Genomic DNA, 11,133 nt, shown 5'->3' on the forward strand with positions numbered 1-11,133 from the left:
TTAAATGTGAATGGTCTAAATACATCAATTAAAAGAAAGAGATTAGTAATGTGAATGACCCAATTATATACTGTCTACAGGAAATTCACTTTAAACATGATACAGACAGGTAAAAAAGATGGAAAAACACATTCTATGTAGGCATTAATTTTTTTAAAAAAAGCAAAAGTGGTTATATTAATATCAGATCAAGTAGAATTCAGAGCAAAATGTATATATTAAAGAAAGCGAAATACTATATAATAATAAAAGGATCAATGCATCAAGAAAACATAGTGACCCTGAGTATGCCCCCAAAACAAAGCACATTTCTTTTCAATTATTATGGAATATATACCAAAATATATCATATTTGGGGCCATAAAAGAAGGCTCAACTAGTTAGCAGAAATGAAATCATACAGAGTGTATTCTGTGATGTCAGTGGAAATCAAACTGGAAATCAATCACAAAAAAAGAACATGAAAATCTCCAAATAGGTAGCAACTAAACAGCACACTTCTAAACAACCCATGGGTCAAAGAAAAGATTTCAAGAGAAATTAAACAGTAAACTGAACTGAATGAAACTAAAAAGACAAAATGTTAATATTTATGGGACACAGCTATTGCAAAGCTAAGAAGTATATAGTACTAAAAGCTTATGTTAGGGAAGATGAAAAGTCCAATATTAATAAATCTAAATTCTTACCTCAAGAAACTAAAACAATAAGAAAAAGAAAAAGAAAAAAATACCAACATAAAATGAAAGAAGTTAATAATACATATAAGAGCAGAAACCAAGAAGTTAAAAACAGAAAAAAAAACATTAAAAATCATGAAATAATGAGCTGTTCTCTCAAAAGAACAGTAAAATGGACAAACCTCTAAAGGGTAACCAAGAAAACAAGAGGGACAATGCAAATTAGCTGTACCAGGAATGGAATGGGGATATCACCACTGCTCCTGCTGATATCCAAACAATAAAATAAAATGATATTATAAACAGCTCTATAGACATAACATTTGAGAGATGGCATGAAATTGATCAAGTCTTTGAAAAACATGAACTACTTAACCTTGTTCAATATAAAACAGATAATTTGAATAATCTTATAACCATTAAAGAAATTTAAATAATAATTTTAAAGTTCCTAAAAAGAAAAATCTCTAAGCTCAGATGGAGAATTCTATCAAACATTCAAAGAACTGACATAAATGCAACACAATCTCTTCCAGAAAATATAGATGTGGGAACACTTCACAATTCATTTTGTAAAGCTAATATCACCCTGAAGCCAAAATCAATCAGAGTACAGAAAGATAAAACTACATACCAATGTTCCTTATAACTATAGAAACAAAAATCCTCAACAGTGTCTTAGCAAATAAAATTCATGTATATGTAAGTTACACACCATAACCAAATGATGTTTATTTCAGGAATGTAGAACTGGTTTAATCTACCATATTAAAAGCCTAAAGAAAAAAAAATCACATGATTATAGTCATCAATGCAGAAAAAAACATTTAAACAAATTCAACACCCATTCATGATACAAGTTCTCAGAAAGCAATAGGAATAGAAGGAAACTTCTTATGTTGATAAAGAACACCTACAACATTCCTCAGCTAGTATTTTACTGACTGGTGAAAAGAATGAATATATTCTCTCTAACATTGGGCACAGAAAAACACAGCCACTCTTCTCTACATTTTTTGTAAATGTAGAGACTGGAGGGTATAGTAAGTGAAATAAGGCAATAAAAGGAAATAAAAGGCATACTAATAAAAAAAGGCAGGGATATGACTGTCCATATTTGCAAATAACATCATTTTTGAGAAAATCCCAGAGAACCTCCAAATAAACTAAAAAAAGAAATCTCCTAGAAATAAAAAATGGGTTCAGCAAAGTCAAAGGATTTAAGATACACATACAAAAGTCAACCTTATCTTTATATACTTGCAATAAGCAGGTGGACACTGAAATTTTTTTTTTAATGTTTTTATTTATTTCTAGGAGAGAGAGAGAGAGACAGCATGAGCAGGGAAGGGTCAGAGAGAGAGGGAGTCACAGATTGAAACAGGCTCCAGGCTCTGAGCCGGCAGTCAGCACAGAGCCCGACGCGGGGCTCAAACCCACGAACCGCGAGATCATGACCTAAGCGAAAGTCGGACACCCAACCGACTAAGCCACCCAGGCGCCCCTGGACGCTGAAATTTAAAGCATGATAGTTACCATTTACAAATGCTTAAAAATAGGTAGCAAGCAAACCAAACATGTATATGAGTATATCCAGAAAACCACAAAAAGCTAATAGAAAAAATTAAGTAGATGTAAATAAATAAACATATCATGTTCATTGACTGGAAGACTACACATTCGAAGGTTGTAGGCACCTGGGTGGCTCAGTTGGTTAAGTGTCTGACTTGGGCCCAGGTCATGATCTCACAGCTTGTGAGTTCGAGCCTGGCGTCAGGCTCAGTGCTGACAGCTGAGAGCCTGGAGCCTGCTTTGGATTCTGTGTCCCTCTCTCACTCTGCCCCTCACCCACTCATGCTCTGTGTCTCTCTCTAAGAATAAATAAAACATTAAAAACAACAACAAAGGTTATCAATTCTCCCCAAACTGACAATTAAGTTAAATACAATTTCTATCAAAGTCCCAGCAAATCTTTTTTTATAATAAAGATTGACAAGATTATTCTAAAATTTATATTGAAATCAAAGAAATTAGAATAATTTGGTTATTCTAATATAATCTGAAAAACTAACAAAGTGGGAGGAATCAGTCCACCCAACTTCAAGGATTATTATAGTTCAAATGATCAACATTGTATGATATCAGTGGAGGAAGAGACACACAGACCACTGGAACAGAATACAAAATCTAGAGATAGTACCAGAGAAATAGGCCCAAATGATCTCTTGGAAATATACAAAAGCAATTTAATGGAAGAAAACTAGGCTTTCTCTCCAAATTGTGCTGGATCAAGTAGACAGCCATAGATAAAGCAATGAACCTCAACTTAAGTCTTAAATCTTATACAAGAGTTAAATCAAAATGTAGCACAGACTTAAATGTAAAATGCAAAAACACAAAATATTAAGTAAAATAAGAGAAAATCTTTAGGATTTGGGGCTAGGAAGAGAGTTGTTTTTTTGTTTTTTAATGTTTACTCATTTTTGAGATTGAGAGGGGAGGGTGGTGCAGAGAAATAGTGAATCCCAAGCAGGCTCTGTGCTGTCAGCATGGAGCCCGATGTGAGGTTTGATGTGAAACTCGATCTTATGAATGGTGAAATCATGATTCGAGCCAAAATCAAGAGTCTGACGCTTAACCAACTGAGCCACACAGGTGTCCCTAGGAAAAGAGATCAATAGCATGATCTCTAAAACGAAAAACTGCTCAGTTGGACTTCATCAAATTTTAAAACTTTTGCCCTAAGAAAGGACCTGTGAAGAGGGTGGAAATATAGTAGCAAACATTATGTTGACAAAGGACAAGTATCTAGAATATACAAAGAACTCAAAACTAAGAAATAAGCTACCCAATTTAAAAACAAACAAAAGATATGGACATAACATTTTACCAAAGAGAATATATGCTTAGCAAATACGCAAATGCAAAGATGTTGAACAGAATAAGCCATCAGGGAAAGCGCAGATGAGAACCAGAATAAATGTCACTAAACACCTATCAGAATGGCAAAGATAAAAACTGTGACAACATAGAATGCTGGTGAGGGCGCAGAGAAATGGGATCAATCATACACTGCTGACCAAACCATGAATGGTAAAACAACTCAGGAAAACTGATGGGTCCTATAAAATTAAGCATATTACTGCCAAATAGTCTAGCAATTGCACTCTCAGACATTTATCTAAGAGCATAAAAATTTATGTTCACACAAAAACTTGTACATACATATTCATAGCAACTTTTTCTCTTCATGATAGCTCAAAACTGGAAACAATCCAGATGTCCTTCAATGGGTGAGTGCTAAATGAGGTATGGTAGATACACCTACACCATGAAATACTAGTTGGTGATAAAAAGAAACAAACCACAGGTGACCCTCAAAAAGTAAGGAAGTGCGTGGGTCCCCTTATACACAGATATTTTTATAGTACAGTGCTGCAAATGTATGTTCTTCCTTGTGACTTTATTTTCTCTAGCTTACTTTATTGTAAGAATACAGTATAGAATACATATAACATACAAAATTCATGTTAATCAACTGTTTCTCTTACCAGTAAGACTTCAGGTCAATGGTGCGCTATTAGTTAAGTTTTTGTGAAGCCAAAATTTATATGCAGATTTTTGATAGCATGGGGTTTGGGGGAGGATCAACACCCCTAACCTATTATTTGTTACGGATCAACTGTATTGATAGAGAACTTGAATGATCTCCAGAGAATGAGGATGAACAGGGGAAGATGCCAATCCCAAAAGGTTGTGTTTTGTATAATCCCATTTATACAACAACCTTGAAACGGTAAATGGTAGAAATGGAGAATGGGCTAGTAACTGGCAGGAGGTAGAGGGCAGGTGGGGGCATTAGGGGAGCAAGTGGGGCTATAACAAGGCAACATGAGAGATCTTTGTGGTGAGAGAACTATTGTGTATCTTGACTATATCAGTGTCAGATCCTGGTCATGATACTGCACTTGAATTTTTCAAAATACTACCACTAGAGCAAACTGGGTAAAAGTACATGGGATATCTCTGTATGACTTCTTACATTACATTCAAATCTAAAATTATCTGAAAATGAAAAGCTTAAATGAAAAGAAATGGCTTTTCTCCCCACAATAATATTCTCTCAAGGGGCGCCTGGGTGGCTCAGTTGGTTAAGTGTCTGGCTTCGGCTCAAGTCACTATCTCGTGGTTCATGAGTTCGAGCCCCACATTAGGCTCTGTGCTGTCCCTCTCTCTGTTCCTCTCCTACTTGTTCATGTTCTCTCTCAAAAATAAATAAACATTATTAAAAAAGGAAAATGCTCTTGAGAAGGTCCTCCTCCAGCCCTCTCTAGAAGAGGCTAAGAGTAAACACAAGAAGCAGAGTAGAGTAGTAGAGTGTCATTTCCTACATCATGGATGTGAAGTGCTCAGGATGCTATAAAGTCACCACCATCGTTAGCAATGTGCAAACAGTAGTTTTGTGTGTTCGCTGCTCCACTGTTCTTGGCCAGCTTACAGGAGGCAAAGCAAGGTTCACAGAAGGATGCTCCTTCAGAAGAAGCACTAAAAGCACCCTGAATCAACAGAGGGAAATCATCCCAATACATACACTTTAGATTTCTTAAAATGTTAATTATTGAGGACTTTGGTAAAACAACTCATAAGGAAAAATGCAACAGGTGAGGTGTGAAGTGGTCTTCACATGATCAACAGGTTTTTGTTTATTTCAACTAAAAACCAAACAAACCAAAACCAACAGCAGTTCCAAAAGTTAAAGTTTCAAAACTGAACACTATGCGTTTTCCACACAGGAATGAAATATAACAGTGAATACAGAGAGTGGACACTATTATTTGTTAACTCCACTTTCATTTTTTGTAGTATCATGTATACTGTTAATTGTGTCATTTCAACTCACTGATTGGAATCAGATGTTCCTAAGAGATTTTGCTATCACAGCTTTCCAATCTTCAAAGAAACACTATTCCCTTAAACAATAGTCTAAAGAAAGAAAATGAATAAAAATAAAAATAAAGAGTGTGTGCCCTTGGATCTTGTATCTAACACAGAATATGCAAGAAGAGTGCCGCTTGAGCGACCAACTCATAGTTTGGGGGTTCAAGCCCTGAGTAAGGCTCTGCAGTCTCAGTGCAGGCTCGCTTGGGATTCTTTCTCTCTCTCCCCCTCTCTCTCTCCTTCTCTCTCTGGCCCTCCCCTACTCCCACTGGCTTGCGGAANGTGAGTGACCAACTCATAGTTTGGGGGTTCAAGCCCTGAGTCAGGCTCTGCAGTCTCAGTGCAGGCTCGCTTGGGATTCTTTCTCTCTCTCCCCCTCTCTCTCTCCTTCTCTCTCTGGCCCTCTACTCCCACTGGCTTGCGGAATGGTCTCTCTCAAAATAAATAAATAAAGTTTAAAAAAAGAATATACAAAGAGAAAATGATTAAGGTACAATATTTCTTTTTTTAACGATTTATTTTCGAGAGAGAGAGAGAAAAAATGTGAGTCGGGGAAGGGCAGAGGGGGAGGGAGACTAGAAATCCCAAGTAGGCTCCGTGATGTCAGCACAGAATCCAACAAGGTGTTCAAACTCAGGAACCCATGAGATCATGACCTGAGCCAAAATCAAGAGTTGGACACTTGACCAATGAAGCCACCTAGGCACACGTAAGGTACAGTATTTCTAAAGCATTTTCAAGCTAAGAGATTTCCAAGAAAATTAATCATGCGACCTAGACATTTTTCACTCTTTTCAAGTGACTTATCATGTTAAACTCAATGTGAGGGTGGAAAACATTAAAAACTAAATCTAGACATAGTTTACACCAATATATGCAAAAGGTTCACTAATAACTCATGATGAACAATTTCATTGCAGTTGGTCTGTACTTTGCATGATACATCACTGCTTTCATTGAACAGAACTTCAGGAAATCTGCAGCAGGTACAAACAGCAGATGTTATAAGCTCATAAATAATCCTGCTGTTAATGCCTGCTTTATGATGCCATTTGCCATTATCCAAAATGCATCTTCAACAAACATATGATGAAAAGTATACCTAATTATGTGTATGATCCTTTTATAATTTTTTACTAATAAAATGCCTCAAACTGAGGATAATCACTATTTATCTTAATACTTTTTTGGGAACTATGGGAAAATAATTTAGGGAAAAAATGTGACGCAAATGGATACAAAAGTGCAATTATTATACAAGATACAGAGAAACATTTTAAAATCTACTCTTCTAAATGGGCTAACAATTGTCCTAAAATGTAACAGCTTAGCAAGTTAATTAAGATTTCACTGTAACTGCAAATTAGTAGGAGTGCATAACTGCCTTGTTATTAAGAGAGAAAATGAGAAATAAAAATCTGTATGACATATTTTATTCTATAAATTTAAAACAGCATTATACCACTGTCTTCTAATTTACATCAACAGAAGCGAAGATATATTCTGAACATCTCTTATTTCTGAAGCTTACAGTTTTAAGGAATGAAACTCAATTATTTTTTACCTCCAGTACTTGAAATGGCAATCATGCAGAATGTTTTAGGTATTTGCCTGTCTTTTCAAAACAGAGCATGCTACTGGCAATTTAACTTTATTTGGAGAACTTGAATAATTGTGGAATAGGGACAGCCTCTCCTACTAAAAATACGGGTAAGTCGTTGCTGTGCATTTCCTTGTTTTTTTAATGGGCATTCTGGGCTTTTCCTAATTGTTGGTTGTGACGCTTTTGTTTTATGCTACTGCCAGTTTACAAGTCTCTGAAGGAAAAAGAAAACCTGCAACATTCTAATTTGATAGCTATAACTTGCTATGGACTGAAAACAAACTCCTGTTAATACTTTGTGCCAACCAAGAGGAAGCTGGAATTGACCTGAATAAAAGAAATTTGTCTTAGCACATGATCTCTGCACAAAGTAATTAAGAACCACATAAGTCCATAACATGCATTTCTTGTCTCTCTTATTTTCAGGTCCTTGGTTCTGCACTGACACTTGAGGTGGTCAGAAATCTGGTTTCACAATAAGCTAAATGGTGTATTATTTTTCCACTTAGGTTTTATTGACACACTCAAAAGTGATGTGTCCATAAATTTACTGTAGACTAAAGATCCATTAAAATGAGTTTTCTTATTTTATGACAGCTTTGGTCATTTATTCAACCTATTTGATCAAGAAGAGGGTTTTCTAAAATTGTGCCATGGAATACTAGTTCTGACAGATGCTCTCCCAAAAAGCAGACTCTTCACTCCAACAGGTTTAGGAAATAAGACCAAATGTATTGAGTTTGACAAATCTGTGTATGTAAGAATGTGTGTGTGTGTGTGTGTGTGTGTGTGTGTGTAAAACCTATCCAATGAAATGAGCATTCCATAAACCTTATTTTGGAAAACAAGAATCTGAAACAGTCAAGTTGTGGCCAAGACGACAATGGGTTCATCAAATTCCAACTGATTTTCTTCACCATGGGTTTATGATAATTCTTCATTCCCATTGATTTATGTTGTTACTATGATTCTGTAGGCACAGGCAATCTGTGTCACTTGCAGATTAAATGCAGTAAATTCTCCTTGCATTCTTTCTTGTCTGAGAACCACGTGCTGAGACAGCAGGAACACAAGAGCCTGGTTCCCTACACAACTCTTCGGAACAGACTCCACCCCTCCCCTAAACTTGCACAGGAGAGCACAGTGTGTTGGACAAATAAACCTTTGTTGAGTTACACCTAGATTTCAGGATTAGTTTCTTATTGAAGTATCATCTTACGTACCTTAGCCAATACAATAGCTGGACAATGCAACAGAGGAATGCAAAGAGATCTGATGTTAGACTTAAATTATAGATGTTCAGATATTGAAAATTCCCTATTCACTCTTTATCACTATATATACTTGTCAAGAAACAAATGTTACACTCTGCTTTTATAGGTATTCATTAAATACTCTTTGCTAGGCTACTACCTGATAGGAGCTGCTGTAAACCAAGAGGGTAAAGTAATGTGAAATACAAGGTCCTTCCTCTCACAGAGCATACATCTGTATTGTAAGGAAGAAAATGCCTGGTGGGGAATCTGCTCATTAAAAAAGGATGGCAATTTTCTCATTAGATAATTACAGCTGTAACTTCTGTTCCCTGCTAAATTTCATTTTAAAATATACTAAAATTATGGCAGTTACAGCAACAAAAAAAATGAGCCATTCCTCACTTTTTGTTGGAATGACAGATCAGATATTAAAGCAAATATGGGTATTTCTTGGTTCTCTTTAGTAATAAAAACCTATTTGAGTATAATCATTAAACTATTTCAAAACTTATTTTGGAAAAGAAATATTCTAGGCAAACTGAAATAAATTTCACTTAATTGCATAATAATACTAAATTTAAACTTCTCTTTTTTCACAAATTCTGTGCATGGAAGCAATACTTCTCTTAAGAAGCTTTTCATGGGGCGCCTGGGTGGCTTAGTCGGTTAAGCGTCCGACTTTCGCTTAGGTCATGATCTCGCGGTTCGTGGGTTCGGGCCCCGCGTCGGGCTCTGTGCTGACTGCCAGCTCAGAGCCTGGAGCCGGTTTCAGTCTGTGACTCCCTCTCTCTCTGACCCTCCCCTGCTCACACTGTCTCTCTCTCCTGGAAATAAATAAAACATTAAAAAAATTTAAAAAAAAAAAAAAAAAGAAGCTTTTCTTAAATTTACAGAAACATCTTATTTTTTACTTATACTCCTAGCCATGTTAACCCATCACTTCCCACCTATATAAGTAATATGCTTTCTATAATATGGGGAAAATATTAATATATTGATATTTTTAACTCTACTTTCAAAAAACATCTCCCAAAGACTTCCTACACAATGTTATATGCATATGCATACATATGTACTAAATACTTCTCCTCTACTAATAATGGAACCAGTAGCTGTAATGATATATTTTAAAAGGCTGGTAAAGTGTGTTTAAAGTGTCTTGAAAATTAACAAATAAAAGGAAGTAAGTCAGCCGATGTGGTGTCCGCCATGTACTTTATGGTCTAAAAGTACTTGAGATCAATGTTAAGTTGAGGAGGGTGGTTTGAAGGAAGATTTTTGAAGATATGAATTCAACCAGTCCTCCTATCTCTACTGTTAATAATAGAATGAAATAAGACAATTTCATATTATAATTGCAAATGAGATCCAAGTTTATGACTAAAAAATACTTAACTGGTTTCGTTTTGCTCATAATTTAAAACAATCATCATTTTGTTTCAACTTAGTAAATAAGAGCTTACCTTCAAGTTCACTAAATATTATAACAATAGTGACCTAACTCTAAACATCACAAGCTTATTGTTACTTTTTCCATTCAATGATAGCCCTTGTTCTGTTTTTCTTTTTTCTCTGCAACTATGTTCAGGCACCAATGCTTTTGCGGTAAATTTCTTTTTCTCCATTAATTTTCCTGAGGAAAGAAGATACAAGATCAAGAACTAATAATAACATCATATTATTAGAAACATTTGAAAGCTTTTTAAAAATTTTTTTAACATTTTTATTTATTTCTGAGGGACAGAGAGTGAGCAGAGGAGAGACAGAAAGAGAGGGAGACACAGAATCTGAAGCAGGCTCCGGGCTCTGAGCTGTCAGCACAATGCCAGGCATGGGCCTCAACCTCACAAACCATGAGATCATGACCTGAGCTGAAGTTGAAAGCTTAACTGACCGAGACACCTGGGCACCCTAGAAACATTTCAGATCTAAGAGCTAAATGTGACAATATAGGACTTTACTGTTATGTAATAATAAACTATCACTATATAAGATATGACCACTTTTTTTTGTGGCTTTATGGATAAGAATTTGGATAATTTTTTGATAACTGTCCCTCCCTCCAACCCCCACCAAAAAATACCCTAGAAGCGTTATTGGCCAACCCAGTATTCAATACAGAGACTATCAGAACCCAGGTAACCTAAAAGGCTGCTGGTGAGCAATGGAATTCATTAGACATTATGAGTATTAGTGACTTCAGGAAGTAGATGTTAAGCTCTCAAAGTGGTACACACTGTCTATAAGTAAACAACCCAAAAGAGGTATGTGGTGCCATGTTATTCTATACATTAATAATAAATAAATTAAGTCCCCAAGGGCATACAAGCTAGCCTGGTATGAATAAGGCCTAAGTACTGAATATAAATTCCACAGAGTAAATAGAAATTAGAAAACAGTATGTCTAAGAGTCATTAAAAGTAACTTACTCTATTTTTTTTTTATATCATAGGATGATGAGTAACTGAAGTAGTAGGTATCAAAGTATTTTAAAGACTGTAGGGCATTAACTGAATATAAATGACATAATCCTATGTTATTTAGAAAGATTAACCTCAAGCAATAGTAACTGATTTTTAAAAACTGATAAATAGTAATAATTTTATTATCTTATTTTCTATATATATTAAGAAATTATTAATATTTTATAGTAAAT

The 11,133-nt window shown here is 35.4% G+C and overlaps 1 protein-coding gene and 1 pseudogene across 5 annotated transcripts in view; one reads left to right on the forward strand and one right to left on the reverse strand.

The window, feature by feature from the left end:
* The window catches only part of PRR16 (proline rich 16), a 787,493-nt gene that overhangs the window by 168,507 nt on the left and 607,853 nt on the right, over positions 1-11,133 (reverse strand). The gene's annotated exons all lie outside the window — the stretch shown is intronic.
* LOC144216825 (small ribosomal subunit protein eS27-like pseudogene) lies at positions 5,075-5,278 on the forward strand (annotated as a pseudogene).

The sequence above is a fragment of the Crocuta crocuta genome, unplaced genomic scaffold (genome assembly GCF_008692635.1).
Source record: "Crocuta crocuta isolate KB4526 unplaced genomic scaffold, BGI_CrCroc_1.0 scaffold218, whole genome shotgun sequence".
Taxonomy (NCBI): Eukaryota; Metazoa; Chordata; class Mammalia; order Carnivora; family Hyaenidae; genus Crocuta; species Crocuta crocuta.